The 24,386-nt window shown below is 40.3% G+C and overlaps 1 long non-coding RNA gene across 1 annotated transcript; it reads left to right on the top strand.

Annotated features, from left to right (window-relative positions):
• Window positions 1-4,024: 4,024 nt before the first annotated feature.
• Window positions 4,025-22,516, top strand: LOC309378241. The gene is made up of 5 exons (XR_014171916.1): window positions 4,025-4,107; window positions 8,484-8,609; window positions 10,948-11,028; window positions 17,449-17,532; window positions 22,376-22,516. It is a non-coding gene; the product is annotated as an uncharacterized lncRNA (long non-coding RNA).
• The last annotated feature ends 1,870 nt before the right edge of the window (window positions 22,517-24,386 follow it).

Raw genomic sequence — 24,386 nt, 5'->3', positions numbered from 1 at the left:
TAAGTCTCCAGTTCATTCAAAGGAAGCTCATATTGCTTCTGCTAGATTTCTCACCGCTCAGATTACAGGCACATAATGGTATTTTCCACATTTAAAATCAGAAACTTTTTTTAAAAGCTTGTATTTGGAATAAACAATACTCTCTGTTGCCATGAGTTTAAGATTGCTAAAATGTTTACTATTAATAACTGCTCGCTTGGGGACTGCAAGTAATTTTATAAGCCATTACTGTGCAAATATTAAAAGTACAATATTGGCAATTGCAAATATGAACTCATCATTTTTTTGTTTAGCAAAACATCACAAAATCATTAGAAAAATATTGCTGTTCCAAAGGATTGGCAGCTTTCTGCTGCTTGTGGTATGTTATTAGTCATGACAAAGCTATGAAACTTTTATTCCAATCCAAAATGTTGAGAAAAAGGTTTCCTGGTTAAGGATAACGTCCAACATTAGTTTCCAGATTCATACCTAGAGTAGACTGATTTAAATCAATGGATTTAAGAAATGCAAGCCCACTTTTCTCAGTGGTTCTACTCTAAGTATGACTAACGTTGACTAGCACCATGATGTCTTCTGGGATTACATCCTAAATGCAGTAGTTTTTTTAGCTGAATTAAAATCAGAAGCATGTCTCATACTTATGCTCTCATAACAATGGGGAGCCGGGTGGTATGATTTAATGATGAAAACAAAACTACCATTAACATAATGTCATTATACCAAATAATGGTGTGACCATACTTAGAATATTTGTAGAATTTTGGTCTCTGCCCCTTGAAAAGCATGTTGTAGAATCAGAAAAGATTCAGAAAAAGACAACCAAGTTGATCAAGGGGCTGGGTGCAACTTTCCTTTGAGAAAATGTTTTAAAGTGTGGGGCTTTTAGTTTACAGGGGGAAGACAAGCAACAAGGAGCAAAACAGGTGTATAAGATTATGCATGGTACAGACAATTGGATAGGGAGAACTTTTTCCTCATTGTTTTATAATACAAGAAGTTTTGTTGTTGTTGTTTAGTCGTTTAGTCGTGTCCGACTCTTCGTGACCCCATGGTCCAGAGCATGCCAGGCACTTCTGTCTTCCACTGCCTCCCGCAGTTTAGTCAAACTCATGCTGGTAGCTTCGAGAACACTATCCAACCAAATACTAGAAGTAGCAGGTATCTTTTATCAATATTCTATCACTGAGAATAAAGTTGGGGGGTTTCAAGTTGTTCAAAATGGTTTCGCCAGCCTGATCCACCAAATGGGCTGGCAGTTCCCTAACCCCCATCTATCCAGTAATCTACACAATGATAAAGCTGTGATACTGTCATCATGTAGCACTGATTGGCAAGCCATCATCCTACAGTGGGAAAAAAGGCTTCATGCTTTACATTTCCTCTAGGATATTCATGAGCAGTACTAAAGTATAATTGATGTTAATTCTACAAGCCATGTTACTTCAGTGGAAAAAGGCTGTTATCTGAACTAATAGGCAGAGCATAAGGTCTAAATCAGTGTTTCCCAACCAGTGTTCCGCGGCACACTAGTGTGCCGCGAGACGTTGCCTGGTGTGCCGTGGGAGGGAGGCGGGCGAGTCGGGCGGCAAGAGGCCTTAGGCGCCCTGCAGAAAGGCGTCCTCTTTGTGGGTGGGTTCTCCCCCCTCCCTTAGCGCATCGTATTTAGTTGGGGATTCTGGAGAGGGGGGCGGGGGCGCGCTGGCCCCGAGCGGAACAGACGCGCCGTCGTCCCCACCTCCCTCTCCTCAGTAGCTCCGAGCCGACTGACTGAGGGTGGGACGCGGCCAGCGGCGTCCTCTCTCTCTCTCTCTCTCTCTCTCTCTCTCTCTCTCTCTCTCTCTCTCTCCGCCTCCCAGCACCGCTTATCCCGAGGCGGGCGCGCGCCTAAGGCTGAATGGGAGCAGCCTGGAGGCTTGGCGGCCTCTCAGCAGCTCATGACGGGCGTCCCCGAGGCGGGAGGTGCTGAGCAGGGGCTCTGCGAGAGGGCGCGAGGGATGCGTGGTGGTGCCTGCGCGCGCGTGACTTAAGAGGGCAACCTGCTGCCTCTCCTCTCTCTCCCCTCCCTCCCCTCATGGGCACGGAGTCCCCGGCACAGCTTGACGCTACTACAGCTACAGCTGCTGCTGCTCCTGCTTGGATGAAGGCGGCTGCTTCTTCCTAACGCCCAGCCTCTGAGGGACCGCAGTCTCCCGCCCTTTTTTGGGGGGGGGGCGGGATGCTGAGGTAAAGGATCCCCTCGCGCGCGGGCGGGCATCTCTTTGGGCAGGGCGCATGTGGAGGCTTAAGGTGGGGAGTGTGGAGGGGTTGCCGCTTGCGAGGGGAGGGTTCATATTGTATTGGGCTGCGGTGTGGGCGTCACGGCTCTCCAATGGCCAGCCCGCGGAGGAACATTGAGTTGGAGCATTTCGAGGAGAGGGACAAAAGGCGCACTGAATAAAGTATTTTATAATTTTTCATATTTCTGTTTACTTACTATTTCATAATAAAGTAATTATAAAATACTTTCTTTGTGTTTATTTGATTCCTATTAAAGAGAGTTACTTTATATATAGTCAATATGGGCACAGAGTTAATTTTTTAAACATTTTCTAATGGTGGTGTGCCTCGAGATTTTTTTCATGAAACAAGTGTGCCTTTGCCCAAAAAAGGTTGGGAAACACTGGTCTAAATGGATGGGGAAATCCCATGACAAGAATTTCAAGAGAGATAGATGCATTTATTGGCGATGTGTTTACCTGGGAGAGCTGCTTCCAGCTCATATTGGAGAGACTTCCTGACAGACATTATATTAACAAGTACAATATGAAGCCAGGAATCCTGGAAGGTTTTCCAGTGTTAAATGTAGACAGTGGGCATTAGAAATGTACTTAGCATTGCTTTAGTGACCTTTTAGCTTTTGAGAAGGGAGAACTGTGGTTTGAAAAGGGTGGTGATTGTTAGATAAGGCTGTTTTACTGAATGCTCTGTTCCTGGCCATTTACACAGATCCCTGCATTCAATGGTGACATAATGTACAGCTAAAGCCAGAGCTAAGCTTCTTATATAAAGAGGAACAATCTGCATGTTTGCCACAAAAGCCCCCTAGTTTCTTGGCTCTCAGCTTGCCCTAAATGGATGGTGTGATTTCTCCTTAATGTTTAAATTAGTTCTGTTAAGAAAAGTAATTTATGAAACTACCCTGGTTGCTATATCTTTTCTTCTCTTCTGCTTCTTCTCTTTCTTCTTCTTAACAGATTGCTCCAGGCTGTTAGGCAATGCTGAACTAGATCCCTCCCCCCAGAAAAATAATCGGAAATCAATGGAGTATAAGATAATCGCATGAGAGAATGAGATCTGCTTTGAAACTTGGAACCAGCCAATAACAGAAGGAATGCCTGTTCCTGCCAAACCTTGCTGGGAGCAGCTGTTGAAGCTCTGTTGCAGCCATGGCAGGGCTGGGAATGCCCCCTGCCCCAGCTTTGGCATGGTGGAAGGAGGTGCTTCTGCCAAGGTACATTTCTTCAGCACTTTGCAATCTCCCAGGTGCCCTGTGTTTTGTGTGCTGAAAAAACTCAATAAGCAGAGTTACAGTATGTCTTCCGTAGGCTTTAATTGATGTGTGGGCACCCAGGAATGTTGTGGAGTGCAGACCACAGGTGAAATAATTTGTAGAATGAAATAAAGGATACACATAAGCACCCCTTGGCCACCTCAAATGTACGGTGATATTGACCAAAAAAAATGCATCTGACCTATGAGAATTTCACCATTTCCCCCCTCTCAGCTTTTATAATTTTCAAATTCATTTTTTTTTCCTCATTCAATGAGTAAAAGGCAGAACAGGTTTTCAGTTAGACTAATTTTTTTAAGAGGTACATTAGAAAGCAGAGTCCATAGAAGGCAGCTGTCCTACCACTATCTATATTTCACTACAGTTTTCAGATACAGAAGAACATGTGCACTGGGCACCCATAACCTGGGGTCCAAGTCTGCTTCCATAGTGTGATGTAATAATTGGTCAAAAAGAATGGCCAGGGCCCCACGAGAACTGACTCTGAGCAATAGAATATTGTCCTGAACCTTCTGTAATGTCAAGTGGCCTCCACCAGGCTCAGAGGCTGATTGGTAAACAATTTCATATGGAAAATCCTTTGGATGGTTGAGAGTTTGTTAAAAACAAGACAAGACAAAATGTGGTTTTATAAAGTTTCAGGGGTCACCTTGCAAAGTGAGATGGTGACTTGCACCGTACTCCGTAGGAGTTATTGTACAGAGGCAAAAAATGAAAAGGAGAGAAAGTTCATCTCTGACCTTCTGCTTTCCTTTTAGATACATAAAAATAGATAGATACTTGCATACATGGTATTTATATACTGGTAAGTTTAGTGGGCTACAGAAATGGATGGTGGAGGAAGCATATAAAGGGTAGGGTGAAAGCTAGTGTTCTTAGTCTGAAATTAAATATTTATCATTGGACTGCACTTTAGTCCAAAGAATCTGAAAATAAATTCATGTCACAAGCCAATTCAAACTTTTTTTGAGAATGGCTGGAAACAGGATTTCTTACATTCTGTATTGGAGTTGCACTATATACAGTCATACCTCTACTTATGTATCCTTCTGGATATGGAATCTTCGGGTTATGGCTACGGCAAATCCAGAAGTGTATACTTCTGGGTTTCGCTGCGCACATATGTGCAGAAGTGCTCGATCATGCCATGCGCATGTGCAGAAGCATGCCTCTCTTCACGTTATTTTCAGGGTGCAAACGGACCCCCAGAACAAATTAAGTTTGTATCCGGAGGGTCCACTGTAGTTGGTAATGTGAATCCTCACAGTTGTTCAACTTGTAGGTCACACAAGGTTAGGGCCACTATAGGAAGAATGATTATTTATAAGCAAGCATTCTGGAAACCTGTGGAGCACAGAGTCCTTTAGCAGTTTCCAGTATTCCTAGACCCTTTTCTATTCCTTTCAGGAATCACTTCCAGCTTCAGGTGATTTTCTTTCCTTGGAAGAACTTGGTGGGGTTGGGGAGTGGATCGGACCAGCAGGCAAATTCATTATCTCCCCCATCCTTAATGGAACAAGCAGCACACCACAGTGGTATAAGGTGACCTGATGCCTGCAGGGCTCTTGCAAAACACTGCACACCACAGCTCTTTGAAGGGGCTTCCCATGACCCAACAATCAACTGGTTTCTCTATCCACTTTCTTCACACCACACACCATCTTATACATCCCCTCTTACTGCATTTCTTTTCTAAACTTAAACGTTCCTTAAGAGTTGCTTCAATCCCTTGATGATTATTGATTGCCTTTTCTGAACCTATTTGAGTTCTACAATATTTTTTTTTAGTTGACCTCAACTATGCACAGTACTCCATGATACACTTACAAAATAATTTACATTAAAAAGTTTGTTCTAAACAGAATGTGCTGCAAAGAGTGATTTACAAAGATTTGCCCCTAACCATTAGCTTCTTGTAGCACTGGGCAAGAAGCGTTGGGCATTTAGAGGCTAGCTCTAATATGAGGCTTGGGGAAATACCTTCATTCACTGCAGAGCAAAAATGTTTTGTATTTGGAGAACATTTATAAATGTATCTTTTAGCCTTTTCATATTGGACAAATCTACCTCTTTGTTGTTCTTATTTAAAATTCTTTTAGTGGACCCTAAAGTTTTGTGCGCTTCCAGTTTAACCTTTGTGGCCCATCCTATACTATTTATCAAATTATATTTTTTCCTCTTTCACCATTGTCCTATCTATCATACTTGGAGTGCTCGCCCTCTGAGCAAGCACTGGGTCATTTCTGTGTTCTCTACAATGCTGAGCACACAGTTGGCATTATAAGAATGTCAAATACTAGCAGTGGTCATAATAATGTCAAGTAGCGTAAGTATATTCCTGTTCTATTTTTGTTCCTTGACTGACAGACAGCCACAATCTCATACAGTTATGAACACTGAAGTACCCTCGAAAGCTGTGGGGTTTAAGTGGATAAAATTTATCTGTGTTGTGGCCTATGGCTGTATACACACCACTCATTTAAAGCATCCCCTCGAAAAAGAATCCTGGGAACAGGTCAGGGAATTGTTGCTTTGTGTGTAGTAAACTAGAGTTCCCATTATTCCTTTGGGGGGGAGGGTGTACCTTAAATGTGCTTTATGGTGAGTATGCAGCCTGTGTCTTTTGTAGACACAGAATTCTGCATATAACATTTTTTTTTAGTTAATTATCTCAATGAGTGATAGAAAAGCCTTCAAGGTATATGTATTTAGAATTATTAATTCTTAGTTAAATGGTTGTGAAAATGATATTAATGCTTGTTAAATGTCATTTTCAGTATACACATTTCTTGCTGTTGTCGTTTGCTCTAAAGCTGCAATCCTGCACACAGTGCACACTTACTTGGAAGGAAGCCCTGTGGAACTCAGTAGGATTTACTTCTGGGTAAACATGCACAGACTCAGGCCCTACAGCTTTCATATTTTTATATTAGGATGAAAAATAGCAAAATAATTCCACAAAAGCAAAACTTAAAGAGGAATGTTGACTTTCTAGTTAATAAAAGATTATTTAGAAGCCTGGTCCAAGATCCTTACTATACAGCTGCAGAATACCTGCCGATTTCATTGCCATGCAAGGTCAGTAAGTCAAATACAGTGGCTGTATTTTAAAAAGGTTGAATAGCTTTATGATCATTGAGACCATTTATAGCTGTGAAAGCTCAAATACAGTTAAATGTGACAAGGTCTCAGGCCGTAGGGCAAAATTATATTGTAAGGCTTTAAAAAGATTTTTGCCCTAGATAGGAGGAGGTATTATATATATATATATATATATATATATATATATATATATATATATATATGGAATTGTAAATATATTTTCACTAGAGTTTTCTTTTTTCCCCAAGAAAAAGATAAAGAAACATAATATAGTATAAATGTGGACGCTAACAAAAATATAACAATTAGAGCAAATGTATTACATAAACAGGAAACAAAATCTGTGGCACACTGGTTATATCCAAGGTGCCTATCTAGTCCAATCCCCTGCAATGCAGGAATATGCAGCTGCCCCATATGGGGTTCAAATCTGCAACCTTGGCGTTATCAGCGCCATGCTCTAACCAGGCATGCTTAAATAACAACCATCCTCTTCCAACTCTCCAATTCTATGATTCTACAACAAAGTCATTGTCATACATATAAATGAAGCAACTTATGGACTAATGATACATAAGGCATAGACTGGTAGACTCATTTGACATAACCAGTCATCTTTTGTCATCAGCAGTTGGCAATTTAGGGTGGCGCTGTGGGTAAAACCTCAGTGCCTAGGACTTGCCGATTGTATGGTCGGCCGTTCGAATCCCCACGGCAGGGTGAGTTCCCGTCCTTCGGTCCCAGCTCCTGCCCACCTAGCAGTTCAAAAGCACCCCTAAGTGCAAGTAGATAAATGGGTACCGCTTTATAGCGGGAAGGTAAACGGTGTTTCCGTGTGCTGCACTGGTGCTGGCTCGCCAGCTGCAGCTTCGTCACGCTGGCCACGTGACCCGGAAGTGTCTTCGGACGGCGCCGGCTCACGGCCTCTAGAGCGAGATGAGCACGCAACCCTAGAGTCGGACACGACTGGCCCGTACGGGCAGGGGTACCTTTACCTTACCAATGAAGTTATTGTGCTTGTCTACTTAAACAATGGAACTTCTCTTTCTTTTGCTTTCCTTGCATGCCCGTGTACAGGCACATACACTCAGATCCTGGGAGCTGGGTGTCCTCAACGCTACCAAATAAATGGAGGCTGAGGCAAGAAGAGAAGGAATGGAAGTTCTGTTGCAAGTACATTGACTTCACTTGAAATGACCTCCAGTGTTTGCTACCAACAAACACCAGGGCTAGTTCCTGGTATTTATGGATTGTGAAGGACATTTCCTATGACAACAGTTTCCAGAAGCATATGCAGCTTTGTTGCACAGCAAGTCTTTCTTTTCAGGGAGTCCAGCTAAGGTGCCTTAGGAATCATTGTAAGTATTGCTCTGCCAACAAAGTGGAGCTCCATTTGCAGGATGGTACCTATGCTACAGAGGAACCCCCAAAATGCTTGATGAAATTCCATCTGGGGCAGGGTCCAAAAAGGAGCATGTGGGGGAAGATCTTGGACCCAAGAAATCCCAAGCCCCCTTGTTTTTCCCAACATTATCCTCAAAAGGGCTGAAAACTATGCCCGCCCTGGAGTTGACGTAGTTAATTCCTCTTCTATTGGTGCCAATGGGAAGCTTTTTAATTTGATGGAAGAAAATAAAGAAAAAAGCCCCCCCCCCCACTATGCTTGCAGAAAACTAGTAGGGCATAAACCTTGGCAGTAGCTCCACCATGGACCCCCCTCCTACACAATCCATAGTATTGTTTTTTGTTGCAACAATAAAAAATAAAAAAGGCTTGCTGCATCTTAAAAACTAACACATTCATTACGGCATATTTTTGTGAATTACAGCAATCATCAGATGCATAATATTGATTCCTGCACTGCTCCATTGAAGGCAAGCTTGAACATCCTATGACCCACCAAGCTAAATGAAAGACCACCATCCATCTACAAGTGTGGCCCACAAGAGGCTCAGTAAGTCTCTCTCTGTTTATTTATCCATGCCTGGGACTGAATAGAAAAATACTGTTCTATTTCCACTTTCTCCTTATCTTTGATCCAATGCATCTTCCTTCTAGCTGCTCCCAGTAGTGACAGACAGCATCTATTGTCCTTTGGGACACTAAAGGAATTCTGGTATAATATCACTTAAATATAAACTGGCCATTTCCTCATTTTAGTTCGGTAAAAATGGGAAAGCAGCAATGCAGCACCATAAACATTGATAATTCTCTAGTTTGACAGATGTTGCTGCAGGGATCTATACTTGATCCTGTTTTCTTTATGGTGTTTAATGATCAGGAAGAAATGTTACAAAGCAAGCTAATTAAATTTAAGGATGCTACTTGGGTTGAATGGACTTGTTTACAGTGAGGAGGTCACAGAATTCAGGTGTGAGCTTTGCCAATGCAAGGACAAGCACCATGTTGTGTGCTAGGACATCGTAAGATGTTTATGGACACATCAAGTGTGCACTTATGTGTTTCTATGTAACAGTAGTAGTCTCCAATCCAATGTATGGGCATCAGATGATGGGAAATAGGATTATCAATGATGGGAAAAGAGAGTATAAATGCCGCATGACAGGGGTAGACAATGTGGTACCAGTCAGATCTCATGGCCTACATCTCCCATCATTCCTGACCATGCTGGCTGGTTCTGATGGGAGTTGTAGTCCACACCATTTGGATGGAACCACATCTTTATGTGGTCTACCCCTGCTTTATATAAATTTCCTGGAAAAAGTTCAATTTCATATGGAGGTAATGAAATTGCTGTATCACCAAAAGGCTGTGACTCAATGATTTTATAACATTTTCTGGGGGATCTGCATGTATATGGTGATATACCCAGGGTTTCCTAAACTTGGGTCTCCACCTGCTTTTGAACTACAATTCTCACCATCCCTGACCACTGGTCCTTCTAACGAGGGATGATGGGAATTGTGTTAGTTTCTGTTTCCTCACTGTACAGTTGCTTGCAGTCACAGGACTGTGTTTACATTCCAGAGTCCAGATACTGTTGGAGTCTCATGGGAAAGGGAGACGGGATGTGACGTTACTGGTTTCCAGTTTCCTTTGTTCCTTTGTTCCTTTGTGTTCAGTTGCTCTCTGCTCTCAAAGGGAGAAGATGGATATTTCTTTGCTCTTTGCATAGCTTAGTAATAAAGCATGGCGTGTAGCCCATACCTATCTCATCCTTCCTCTGTGGTGTTGTTTTAATGCTCTGCTGGGAGGGCTCAGAGGAAGATGAACCTTATCAGCTCGGACGAACGGAACTGAAATCCCAGTAAGTTGTAGTCCAAAAAGAGCTGGAGACCCAAGTTTAGGAAATCCAAGTTTGGATTTCCCAATTTTGAGAAATCTATTTTGATACTCTTACACCAGATTGCATGGCAAGGCCCCAAACCAGCCCCTTGTTAGAATAAAATTCACACTGACACAGAATTTTGGTTTAAGATTATTGGGCAAAATTTTAGGCCACAACTTTATTGATTACAGAAATGTGAACGGTATTGGCTTAGGCATTGGCAAAGGACTATATCAGACTCCTGCCCCCTTTGCAGGAAGTCAGTAAGGGTAAATCACCCAAAGAGGAAGCCACATCGGGGGAACCTGCCTGTAGCTCTCCTCGGTGTCCTCAGAGGCCTGGCATGGCCCTAGCACCTCAAGTGGACTTCAGACAGGACCCAGGCCCTGGATTCCTTTAACAGAATACCCTTGGTCAATGGAGGGGCAGGCAATGGCTGACCTCCCCTCCCCCACAAATCAATGAGCCAATACCTAACCGCCAAACCTTACAAAGGTGTGACGATTGCTAAGAGGTAGGCGAAAACCAAGTGGCCAGTGGCAATCTGCCAAAAAGGAAAATTCCTACCTGGCCCACGTCCCAAGACAGGCGACCAACCAAAGTCCAAAGCAAGGCCAGAGGACATCTAAAATAAAGGGCGGGTAGGTGGGTGTTTGGCAGCGCAAAGCAGGTGCCTGACATGCGTCACACTGCCACTTTTTTATCCCTCCATGATCACCCCACACAAAAGTGATTGTCCAAGAAGCTGGGGTGATTGTGGTGCCACCCTGGCATGATGCCATTACTCTGCCCACGCCAGGGGAGGAGGAACCAGCTTGGGGGTCTGCCCACAACCAGGACCATCCTTAAAGATGATCCCACTTATCCTTCTACAAAGATTTCTGTAGAATGGATCCACCCTGAAGGAAATGGAAAAAAAATATTTATTTAAGAAATAAGTTTTAACTCTCTTCTATTTACTGAACAATAATGAATAACTCTTTTCCATGTTGCTTCCTCTCAGAAATGAATCTTCATGTTAGTAGACTGAGCCACAGAGGCAGCAGGAGATGGATGTTGATTCTGTGTAAATGTATCACAATGGGTTAGTATGAATGAAAAGACATATAGAGTGATTGCCAGCAGTGTATGTCTCTGAGAGACAAGGGAAACAGGGCTGCAAATGCCAATAAGGTTTTAGTACTAACCTAGCAGCTTCTCTGTGTTAGACCCTTAAGTGTCAGTTTATGTAGGTCATTCTGTAATTGTCAAAATGTCTTTAGGATGGGGTATAGGCTATTGCTGCCTCTCCTATGGTGGCCTGACACCCTCTCTGACTACACTGATTTCTGTAACTTTGTACAACTAGCAAGAATGACAAGCATTGCAATGTCAACTTACATCCTATGTTTCTCCAGCAGTAAGTTGCATGACATTACCCCTAGCAGCATCCTTGCTGCACACAATACTGAACACCATTTTGCTGGCCCTGCTATTGTTCTAGATTGGAACTCGATTGGAACTTTAGACAGTATATACAATGGGCAGGACCCTCTAGGTGCTGAGCACTGCCATTGCTGGTTAGGGCTGATGGGAGCCAGAGGCAAATAACAGCTGTAGTATTGCAGGCTCCCAAGCCCAGGTATTGGTTTTGACTTCAAATGGTATAAATACATTGCTGCTATCTTTATCTTCAGTTGCTTGGGCTGTGGCTTCCAAGTTAAATCTCCTCAATATATTGCCTAGAAATCTACTGCTGTGCCTACGAATTATTTTAAGATATACCCTTGATTTGGTTCCAGCTGTGCATGGGTAATGGAGAACAGCTTCAGTATGAACAAAAAGACCTAACAGACCAGATGGAAAGTGACTTTGTTGATCAGTGTTCATAGCTGAATTGTAATATGCAGACATGAGTAAGCTTAGATGAGCCAAGATAAGAACACTCCCAAGGTCTTTGCCATTTTTTTATTTCTATTTTTATAAAGTTGTTTATCAGATATGTTAAGTATTTAGGTTTGATTTGCATTTCTATTTTCATTTCCCATCGGAAGTGACTCTTTTCTTCTGGTTTGATTTTCCTTTCTTTTTAAATCAACAGCATTTAACATTCGTTCCATCTCTTAGTGTTTGTGGCTTCCTTTTCTTCAGGCAATTGTCAGATGCTGGAAAGTCAGACAAAATGAAAAGTAATCATTTGCGAACTGAAGTTGGGTGTTACTTTGTGTGTCAGCTGGGGATGGAGGAGAAATTTGGTTCTATTCACACGCTAGTATGCGTATGCACTTCCTGAAACAATAAGTGAAATGAAATACAACTATCCCTCATAATGTACATATCTCTGAATTTCTCAGTGCAATTCTCCAACCAACAAAAGTGTACAAAGATATAGATAGATGGTAGACAGACAGACAGACAGACAGAGATGATAGATAGATAGATAGATGATAGATAGATGATAGATAGATGATAGATATATATTTAAAGGGTACATTAAAATGCATCATTTATTTATTGATCTGTTCATAGGATTTCTCTTTTTTTTTTTAATAAAATTTTTTATTAATTTTTCCAACACATAATAAAGAACAAACACGTTACAAAACAAAGACATACACCACATTAAACATATACTGACTTCCCCATACCTCCCTTTCGCTGCATCCTTGTTCCAAAATTCTTTAGCAACCCTTTAATCAGTTTATCTATTAGTTCCCTTTCATTAAATTTCTTTAAACTTAATATTTACAGCTGTATTTCTCTACTTCTTACCCCTTGACATCTCAACATTCCTCAATTTTACAACAGTTTTTAAGATATAATTTGAACTTCTTCCAGTCCTCTTCCACTGTCTCTTTCCCCTGATCTCGGATTCTGCCGGTCATCTCTGCTAGTCCCATGAAGTCTATCACCTTCGTCTGCCATTCTTCCAGAGTAGGTAGTTCTTGCATCTTCCAATACTTTGCCAGAAGAATTCTTGCTGCTGTGGTAGCATACATAAAAAAGGTTTTGTCCTTCTTTGACACCAATTGGCCAACCATGCCCAGGAGAAAAGCCTCAGGTTTCTTAGGAAAAGTCCATTTAAGGACCTTCTTAATTTCATTATAGATCATTTCCCAAAAGGCTTTAATCTTTGGGCAGGTCCACCAAAGGTGGTAAAAGGTACCTTCAGTCTCATTACATTTCCAACATTTATTATTGGGCAAATGGTATATTTTTGCTAGTTTGACTGGGGTCATGTACCACCTGTAAATCATTTTCATTATGTTCTCTTTTAAGGCATTACATGCCGTGAATTTAACACCGGTGGTCCATAACTGTTCCCAGTCAGCAAACATAATGTCATGACCGATATCCTGTGCCCATTTAATCATAGCTGATTTCACCGTTTCATCCTGTGTGTTCCATTTCAACAGCAAATTATACATTCTAGACAGGTTCTTAGTATTGGGTTCTAACAGTTCTGTTTCTAACTTTGACCTCTCCTTCTGAAATCCTATTTTCCTGTCCTGCTTAAATGTCTCATTTATCTGACGGTAATGTAACCAATCTCGAACTTTGGACTTTAGTCTCTCAAAACTCTGAAGTTTAAACTTCTCACCATCTTGTTCTAGGATTTCACAGTATTTTGGCCATTTAGAATCCATATTAAGTTTTTTCACCGCCTTAGCTTCCATTGGTGACAACCACCTGGGGGTTTTACTTTCCAACAAGTCTTTATATCAAATCCAAACGTTGTATAGTGCTTTCCTAACAATATGGTTTTTAAAACTTTTGTACACCTTTGCCTTGTCATACTATAAATATGCATGCCAACCGAAGTTATTATCATACCCTTCCAGATCCAAAATGTCTGTATCTTCAAGAAGCAGCCAGTGTTTCAACCAGCAAAAAGCTGCTGATTCATAATAGAGTCTTAAGTCCGGCAGGGCAAAGCCCCCTCTATCTTTTGCATCAGTTAAAATCTTAAATTTTATTCTGGGCTTTTTGCCCTGCCAGACAAATTTGGATATGTCTTTCTGCCACTTCTTGAAGCAGTCCATCTTGTCTAAGATCTGTAACGTCTGAAACAAAAATAACATTCTAGGCAATACATTCATCTTAATAACAGCAATTCGACCTAACAAGGAAAGTCTCAATCTTGACCATATTTCTAAATCTTTCTTTACTTCTGTCCAACATTTTTCATAATTGTCTTTAAATAGATTCACATTCTTAGATGTTAAGTTCACCCCCAGATATTTCACTTTTTTTATCTCCAAACCTGTTTCACTCTGAAATCTCTCTCTTTCTTCCATTGTTAAGTTTTTTTCCAGCACTTTCGTTTTCTGTTTATTCAGTTTAAATCCTGCTACTTCACCAAATGTCTCAATTAGTTCTAATACTCTTTTGGTACTAGTATCTGGCTGTTGCAAAGTTAAGACTAGGTCATCTGCAAATGCCCTTAACTTGTAATTTTTAACTCCGACCTGAATACCTTTAACCAACTGGTCCCTTCTAATCATATTTAACAAAACCTCCAGGACTGATATAAAAAGCAAAGGGGATATTGGGCATCCCTATTGTGTCCCTTTTTCTATTGGTATTTCTTCCGTAACCACGTTGTTTACTATTAGCTTAGCTTTTTGTTTAGAATATATTGCACCTATACCGTTTTCAAAACCTTGGCCTACCCCCATCCCTTGGAGATTCTTCTTCATAAAACTCCAGCAAATATTGTCAAAGGCTTTCTCCGCGTCCACAAAAATCAAAACAGCTTTCCTATTAATATCCACCTCTAATAGCTCCAAAATGTCTATAATGTTCCTCACATTTTCTGACATCTGTCTCCCAGGAAGAAAGCCTGTCTGGTCCTTGTGAATCTCCTCTAACAGCACTCTTTTAAGTCTTTTTGCCAGAATGTCTGCAAAAATTTTATAATCCACGTTCAGTAAAGATATAGGGCGGTAGTTCCTGACCTGGTTCTTTTCAGTCTCTGTTTTCGGTATAAGTGAAATAAATGCCTCTTCCCACGATTCGGGAGCCTTTTTCCCCTCCATAATTTCATTGCATACTTCTTTCAATGGTTGTATTAACCATTCCTTCAACACTTTGTAGTATCTTGCAGTCAAACCATCTGGTCCTGGAGATTTCCCCAATTGCATGTTCTGAATGGCACCCTTTTTTCCTGTACTGTAATTTTCTCATTCAGGATCATTTTACTTTGCTCTGAAATTTTTGGTAGTCCATGTTTTTTGATAAATTCATCTATTTCTTGTTCATTTACAGGCCCTTGTACGTAGAGTTTCCTAAAGAAGCTTTGAAAACAATTACTTATCTCATTTGGCTTGTGGATGATTTTCCCATCTACTTCCAGGCATGTCACAGTGTTCAGTTTTTGTCTCATTTTTTAATTGCCATGACAGAAGTTTCCCACATTTGTCTGCTGATTCAAAGGTCTTTTGTCTCATTTGCTTTATTTTCCACTCTATCTCTTGATTCATCAGTTCCATATATTGCATCTGATAGTATTTTATTTCTCTCAAAATTTCTTGGGACTTTGGTTTAGATCTGTTTCTTTTCTCTTTCTTTCATTTTCTCCAAAAAATTTTCTTTCTTCTCATTTTGTTTTTTCCTCTTTATGGAATTCTGCTGAATTAGGAAACCCCGCATCACGGCCTTGCTAGCGTCCCAAATTGTTCTTTTCTCCACATCTGTTCTCAGGTTTATCTCAAAGTAATCTTTTAATGTTTTTTGGGCCTTCTTATAAATCTCTTCATCTCTAAATAGGGTGTCATTCATTTTCCATCTAAAGGATCCAGTTGTTGTTAGTTTCATCTCCATCTTTACCGCATTATGGTCGGAGCAGGTTTTTGGGCAGATTTCTGTTTTTTTCACTCTCGGCGCCAGGCTACTAGTTACCCAAATTTGGTCAATTCTTGTCCATGTCATTTTTGCTTCAGAGAAAAAAGTTCCCTCTCTCTCAAGAGGGTTCCTTGTTCTCCAAATGTCAATCAGGTCCATAGTTTCAGTCATTTCAAAAAATGTCTTTGGTAATCTCCCTTCTTTAGAAATCACCTGTCTCTGCGCTTTGTCCATATTTGTAGAAACAACTCCATTCATATCTCCCATCATTACAATTTTATAGTCGAGAAAATCCATTAAAGTCTCATGCAACTTCTTGAAAAATTCAGCCTTCCCTTCATTTGGTGCATAAATTCCTACTATCAAAACTTTTTCTCCTTGAATTTGAATTTCAATTGCCAGGAACCTTCCTTGTTCATCCTTGAATATCATTTTTGGATCTAGTTTTTCTTTTGCATAAATCACCACACCTCTTTTTTTAACTTTGTCTGATGAGATAAATTCCTGTCCCAATCTTTTGTTTATCAAAAGTTTCCTGTGTATCCTGGCGATGTGTGTTTCTTGCAGACATATTATATCTAATTGTTCTTTCTTTAAAATATGGAAACCTTGGCGTCTTTTTCGGGGAAGGTTCAAACCGTTGCAGTTCCAGCTCAGAAGTTGCAGAGACATTTTGATCTTAAGTACCTATTCCTCCGACTGCTCCAAGTTTTTGTTCTTCCTCTGTTGGTATTGAGGGGAGTCCGAATGATAAGTTTGCAATGTCCGTTATTTCTTCTTCTCCTACCGTTCCTTTCTGCAGATCCTCTGAGTTTTTCTCCAAAAACTGTTCCTTGTCTTGAACTGTTCTTATTTTAAACTTCTTGCCTTTGAAGTTGAAGGACAGGCCTTGTGGAAACTCCCACCTAAATGGGATGGAGTTTTTCTTCAGCAGGTCTACCAGATCTTTAAAAAGGGTTCTCACATCCAAAATATATTTAGGAATACCCCTGAAAATCTGTGCCTGAGAATTCTGGATGACCAGTGCCTTTTGGTAGTGCAAATTCAATATTCTATCTCTTTCTTCCTTTGATCTCAATGTAATTAGGCAGTCCCTTGGTTTCTTGCCTTGTCTCCTGCCCAGCCGAAAGGCTGTGGTTATTACGATCTCCTCATCTGTCTCCAGTTCATCTTGCCAAAATTCCACAATTTTCTCTGTAAGGAATTCCACAAGGTTGTCCCCTTCACTTTCAGGAATTGATCTTAATTTAAGATTCTTCTCCTTCCTCATAGGATTTCTCACTGCCCTTCACTATAAGGTCTGCTGATGGGTTACAGTAGTGTAAACATATTAGCATAAATATCATGTAACAATCCAGTGGTGGAAATTGCTTACAAAATGCCATATTAGGCAAAATAGCAAACAAAAATGTGGTTGCTCTTATAATGAGGAGGCCTCCAGCAAAACTGGGGTGCAACCTAACGTTTTCTCCACATGCAAAACAGAATTTATGACACGGGGCCTTCCCATCTCACCCTTACCTTTGTATCTCCCTGAGCACTCCTCAAATATGTTATTGTGTGTTGGGAATATAGTGGGATATGATCAGCTGGTGTCCCTTACAGCTGGAAGACAGGAAGACAATAGGTGGAGCCAGAGTCAATGTGAAGCTGAGCCTACTAATTCTAGTTTTGTTCCTAGCCAATTCCCTGATGAGTTCTACAAGAGCAACACTGAGATGAAGAAGGAAGAAACTGACAGTCAAAGCCACCCTCTGGACTCATTGTAAGTAAGAAAGTAGGAAGGTGGGACCCGCTGGTGACAGACGGATGTTGCTGGGGCTCTGACCAACCTCCACAGGAGCAGGGGGACTGTAGTGTAGACAGAAGAAGAGTTGCTAAAAACCACTTCTTTCCCTTAAGTGAGTTGTGCAGCAACCTGAGAGCCAAGTCATCCTACTGACAATGTACTGTTGCGAGACTCTGGAAAACAGCCACAAAAAAGACATGTTTCCAGAACATTTCAGCATCTGCACTCTCATACCATCACTTTCTTATCACAAGGGATTTTGTGAGAGGAGAAGAGAGGAAAATACAAGAAGCAGCTCAAGAAATTGCTTAAAGAAAGAATCTGCTTATACCATGTGACTTTCGGGATACATTACATTAAGCAAGGACTGTGTGGTTGCATAGTCTTCATTCATTCCTTCCCTCCATTCTGTGAATACTTAAGCAGGCATGTTGACCTTTGCATGAGTAAAGTTAAGCCTCCATGCAATCATTCTGGAAACTAAGAGCTAATTAGCAGTTTCTTCGTGCAACAAAAGTTCGTTCAGTTTGTTATTTTTATTTTTTTTAGCCGAGCACTGTTAGCTGTCAAAATCAACTAGGTTATTAGCATTGGAATCAGAAACACTTGTGATAAGAAAGAAAGATGGTAAATTAAACATTCATATTTTATCTCAGTTTCTGAAATATATGTTCTTAAGTCTACTTTGAAGTACGTGATTAAATTCTCTGAAGCCTTTTTATCTCCTCTTGATTGCTAAAATTCCTATCAGTGCCAAAATGCATAGCTGGTACTATATATAATCAAACTTGTTTCTTTATCTTCAAAAGTAAGATCTAACTTGTTATGAATAAACATAAACAGTGCGCCTGTTTCTCGTTCATTAAATATAAGTTTTAATAGAAGAATGGGGCATGCTCAGCAATGGCAGATGGTTTTGCATCCAGTCTTCCAAAGTAGACTGGGATGCCTCTGGTCCAGTTTCTCGATATCACAGGTCTTTTGTGGGTGGACTGGTACCTACATTATAGCATTCATTCATGCATGTTCAAGCAGATGACAGGGGTGTATTTTGTTCTCCCCCTTCCTATTTTATCATCACAACAATAGCATTGGGATAGGGGTGGGAATGTTGTTGGGGTTACAGGTAGGTAGCCGTGTTGGTCTGCCGTAGTCAAAACAAAATAAAAAAAATCCTTCCAGTAGCACCTTAGAGACCAACTAAGTTTGTTACTGGTATGAGTTTTTGTGTGCATGCACACTTCTTCAGATTGGGCTCCAATATTTTTGGGCGGGGAACAGACTTTTGTCTCTTGTGGCAAAATTTGTAGCTCTTCACTGATTGTGCCTAGTCAGATAATTTACAAAGGTTCCTAGATCGGAACCACATTTTCCTCACAACAATAGTGTTTTGGGATAAAGGCAGACAGCCAATAATATGGGGAGCAAATCAGCCCAGTGGTATTTCCCTGTCTCTATGTGTGAATAACTGTCAGCCTGAAGTGCCTGAAAATGGGCAGAGAAATTGAAATCTGGGTGGGGGAGGAAGATATAACCCAATACAATAAAAAAAGGAAATTGAAAAATAAAGTAACAGTAATAACAAAGCATAATAATTTACAATTACTGGCCTATCAATGTAATTTACAGAGTTGCCATGAGATAGTATTTGGAAGAGTCTGCCAAAAGAATGGCAATTTGCATGTAATTGCCTGTAATGTGTCTCCTTTTCCTTTACTGAGTTTTTTGTATTTCACATGTTACTGGGATTCAATTTGCCGTCTGTTTGCTTTGCTTGTCTTATATAATACTGTGTGGCTCAGATATGAAAATGGAATTTTCATATTCATGTCATCTGCTCTAAGGCATCAATGTAAGAACAAGCCTATACTCTGGTTTCTCAGTGTACAGTAAAAACCCAAATGAAATAAAGAACGAGACAATTAGCTTACATGCAAAATCTTGTATTTTCAGCTTGGTTTGAAAGTATATCCCAATACGAATATTTTGATATGAAACAGAGGATAGGAACTATGACTGGGTAGTTAGTTATACATGTATTGCTGATGAAGTAGTTTTACATGGTTACTTTACATGGTCATTTTTGTGTTCATGCAATGTCCTGTATGCTTACTGAGTAGGAAAACAGGTTCCAAGGCCACCAGCAATATAAACAGTTATTCACAATGCTAACAAAGTTGAGGAGGCCTCCCCACAATATTATGTACACAAGCACCCTTGGAAAGAGGGACCCAGTTTCCAAGTTAATCTCTGTCAGCCCTCTTTGTCAATTCTCCTTCTAAAGCAAAACACTGACAATATCTTACATTTTCAGTAACTGGTGGTGAGGAAACACTACAGCTTGGGTACTAATTTCCATGTACCATATTCCACTAACACAAAGGGTCTTTCTTACCTCTCCCTTTCTGCCACCTTTCTCACTACCCTACCAAATGTCGTGCTGAGGGTTGGGGGTACCCTCTGTGACAGGGTGGGATGTGCTCAGTGAGAAGTGCAAATCAACAAAAGAACACCGGGGGGGGGGACCACCACTCTTGTGCTCACATAGCAAACCTGTTATCATGTAAATACCTTATTTGAGTTAAGTCATTCCCTAATTAAAACACAACAACAACTTTTTATATGTAATGCAACATTCCTTGGTCAGCAATGTCACTGAAGTCATATGGTCATATAGTCCTTTAAAAATAAATAAAGGTGTAGACACTTGTAGTTGTGTGCAAACACAACCAACAGTCTAGTAGTGTACAGATTAACTACTGTCCCTGTACAAGGTATGAACACACAATCCTGGGTAAGCAATGTTCAAATACCCAACTTCTCAAATAAATATCTGAATGCCATGTATGACCATTCTAAACAACAAACAAACAAACAAAAGTATGTAGATATGAGCAGCTTGAACAGGTCCAACCACACACTGTCCTTTTAAGATGTTGATAACTGCCTCTGAATGAGAAGATTTATCACTGATGTGGGCACTGAGCTACATAAAACTCTAGTGAGTAAAATATAACGCTTAGCTCTTTCATCAAGGTCTCACCTTTACTTAATGTTCTTTTTTCTTAGTCTATGGGGTGGTGGATAGGGTGGGACAGAATCCTGGACCCGTAGAATTTTATGATGATTAAATATTACTTTCATAATGGTAGCTGACTCCATCTATTAATTCTTTAATCTATCATTTTTTTTTGTACACAGTAAGAAAGCAACATAATTCAAAGGCAGAGCTATGTGTGTGGTAAAAGTAATATATGGCCCTTCATTTCAGGTGGTATATATAACATATTCTATGGCACTGTAATGGAATGTATTTAATTTTCATCCATCTTCCTTGACATTTTTAGAGTCCTGAGGACACATGGTTTAAAAACCTTTTCTGCACCCACAACTAGAGATGAGATTATGTAATCCATGTGACTCCATTGCCTATGACATCATCAGAAGCTTCTATGTATCCCTGACCCTTCCTCAAATGAGCTTCTGCACAGATGCTGATCAGACAATTGTGCAATAAGTCTTAAAACATAGAAAGTTCCTGTATTTATGTGTAGGCTTGCTCAAGTAACTTTGTCTATCTTTTGATAAAAGATGGCTAACATAATTTCTACACTTATATCCAAAGAACACTGCTGCAAATGAGAGCACATGGTGGTAGGCGGTAGTAGGAATGGATGGATCTGTTTCAGGTTTGTGCTAAGGTATGAATGTGTTCATTCATAAATCCATTCCATCCCATTTCCTCATTAAATATGCAATTTGGAATAGTTCTGGGCAAATGTGATTTGTAAATTTATTTTTAAAAACATATTTGATAATAAAAAAATTTTTGGAAAAAAAATTATGTTTCAAATATGTATACACATTGCTAAACATCAAAAATGCATAGAATCGTAGGAATGTAGAGTTAGAAGGGCTCCTGAGGTTCACTGAATCCAAAAACCCTGCAATGCAGAAATAAATTGGACAACAGATAGCTCATTTGGTTGAGCATGAGACTCTTAATTTCAGGGTCATGGGTTTGAGCCCCACATTGTAGAAAATATTTCTGCATTTCAGGAACTTGGACTAGACGACCCTCATGGCCCTTCCAAATCTATACTTCTTTGATTTTATGAATGGGTGCACTGTTACTAATAGAATCCTCGCCTACTTCCTGGACCATGCACTATTAGTAGAGCAGACATCATGTTTTAATGCATTTTTGATCTGAGAACTGCATTGCAAATATTGTAGAAGTGTGAAATTCAAAGGAAAATTAAGTTCTGGTCTATGAAGTGCAGATCAGGCCAGTTCACACAAAAATTCACAGAAATTGAATTCCCCAAGCATCTCTAACTTATAATACTGGAATTGCTAGAGCAATAAGAAGCAATTGATTTCTATCAAGAGGTTCAGTGTCATATAGTGGCTAAAGTTGGGTTTTGATGTGGGAATTTAAGGCTAATTCTTAAGCCATGAAATTCACTGGTGGGGTTGAGCAAGTCAGGATGTCTCAATCTAATGTTCCTCTCAGGAGTGTTGTGATGATAAAATGGGGTAGCTCCTAAGACAATGGGACAAACCCAAATGCAACATAAACAGAATGCTGCAATGCATGCGGCAGCCAGCATGGAATTGTGTTTAGCACGTTGGTGTCTGCATGTGTGAATCTGTCCACTACTGCTAGGCAACTACATGGAACAATGCACCTGAAATCATCTTTTGCAAACTTTGCAAGCTAGTGCTGGGCTGAAATCTATGCTTCAATTTCTCAAGCCAAGGGGGTGGGAAATATTCCCTTGTAAAGGCTACATCTGTTTTTCTGCTTTATTTACAGGGCATTTTAGGATGTCTTTAGAGGCAGGCTGAATTCAACTAGCATTGTCGGAGAATGCAAAGAGAGAGAGGAACGGAAATTTTCAATGTTTGCTTGTTTGCCCCATGTCCATAACATAAATTAATCCAGAGAATATGATGTTTATTCACTGCTGTTGCTGTTTTCAGTCTGCAAATTGATGCCCTTTTCCCATTTGCATTTCCTTCCATTGAAATGAATGGTGAGAGATAACAACTACGTGATTAATTACGTAAAATTACACCACAGAAGACAGGAAGGTGAATAACATAACTTTGTTGGAAATAGAACCACAGCAGAAGAGAAACAGCACCGCAAAAAGAGTACAGTGAAGGCACCTGCCTAATATCAATGGAGAGGTAGTTTCAGAAAGCAAATGCTGCCTCACTGAAGGACTGATTTCTCACAAGCGCAGAATGCACATTATGTGGCACTGAAAAATGCCATTTCCACATATCTGAAGACTGTTCATAAACTTCAGCTAGTGCAGAATTCAGCAGCCAGGTTGCTCACTTGAGCAAGACAATTTGAGCATATTACACCAATCCTGGTTTGACTGCACCGACTACCAATTAGTTTTTGGGCCCAATTCAAAGTGCTGGTTTTGACCTGTAAAGCCTTAAATGCCTCAGGACCGCATACCTCAATGACCGCCTCTTTCCAGATGAACCTACCTGTGTGCCGCCTCCTTGAGAGGTCCAGAGGGTGGCAACATGAGAACAGGCCTTCTCTGTGGAATGCTCTCCCCAGGGAAGTTTGCCTGGCACCTTCATTATGCACCTTTAGGCGCCAGGCAAAAACATTCCTTTTTAAACAGGCCTTTGGTTGACCTGATGTTCTATACCCTTTTAAAATGTGGCTCTTTTGGGGGGCGTTGTTATTAGATTATTATTTTGATTTTGATTTTATATATTGTGATCTTTTCTGTGAACCACCCTGAGACTTCCGGGTATAGGGCGGTATATAAATTAAACAAATAAACAAAATAAATAAATAAATATCGAAAAAAGTCAAGCAGCTATGCATGGTGCAGGCAATCCTACGAGTAAACTGGTCCCAGCTATTGAGGGCTTTATATACTAATAATAACACCTTGAATTTCTCTAGTAACAAATCAGCAGACACTTCTAAACAGGAATTTAATATGCTAACAGGGTTTTTACTGCTGTCAGCAATCATGCAGCAGCATTGCAGAAATTTCAGTTTCCAGATGAAGCATAAGGGAAGCCTTACACTAAGTGCATTGCAATAACCCAGTCCTGAAGTCACAAAATGCATAGATTTCTGTCCTGGGACAGAAATGGCTATCCTGAGTCAATAATGGCCACATGTTAGCTGAAGCTGATACACTGTACTCCTAGTCACAGAGGCTACCTTAATGTCATAAGGGGAAATGCAATTGTTCTTGGAGATGTTAAATGTTGATAGTAAAAAGAAGCAGGTCTAATACAAAATGCCATTAAAGAATAATCTGATTTCCCTTCCTGGTAAGATTAAGCATGCAAAATAAGCATTTCAGAAGATATGACTTGGATCAATAGAAATGATCCCCAACCCTGCAACACGCAAATCCAGATGTCAGGTATGATAATATAACAGCAGTTGCCGTAAATGATCCAATATGTCAGATGCTACTGAAAGATGGGTGGGGAGTAAGATAAAATTCAGTTGAATTAGCCTTGCTGAGATAATTATATCTGTAATGATGCCCATCTGTATTTAAAATATTAATAACAACCCTGCAGTAAATTTGTAGTAAAGGGGAGACCCTGCAGTAAAACTGTAGTAAAGCAAAACATCTTTGAGTGCCTTATTATACTCCTTCATTCAAAGGGTTAAATAAAGCAAACAATGCTTCAGCTCCCATGTCATCAAGGTATATCTGCTTCCTTCCTTGCAAATGCACTACTTGTACATCATGAAAATAAAAACCGGTGTGTGTGTGTGTGTGAATACTTTTAAAGAGACAATGACAAGGCTGAAGCAGACACAG

This window comes from Podarcis melisellensis (genome assembly GCF_964234715.1).
Source record: "Podarcis melisellensis genome assembly, chromosome: 9".
In the NCBI taxonomy this organism is placed as follows: domain Eukaryota; kingdom Metazoa; phylum Chordata; class Lepidosauria; order Squamata; family Lacertidae; genus Podarcis; species Podarcis melisellensis.
This window is presented reverse-complemented; position numbering and strand designations above follow the sequence as displayed.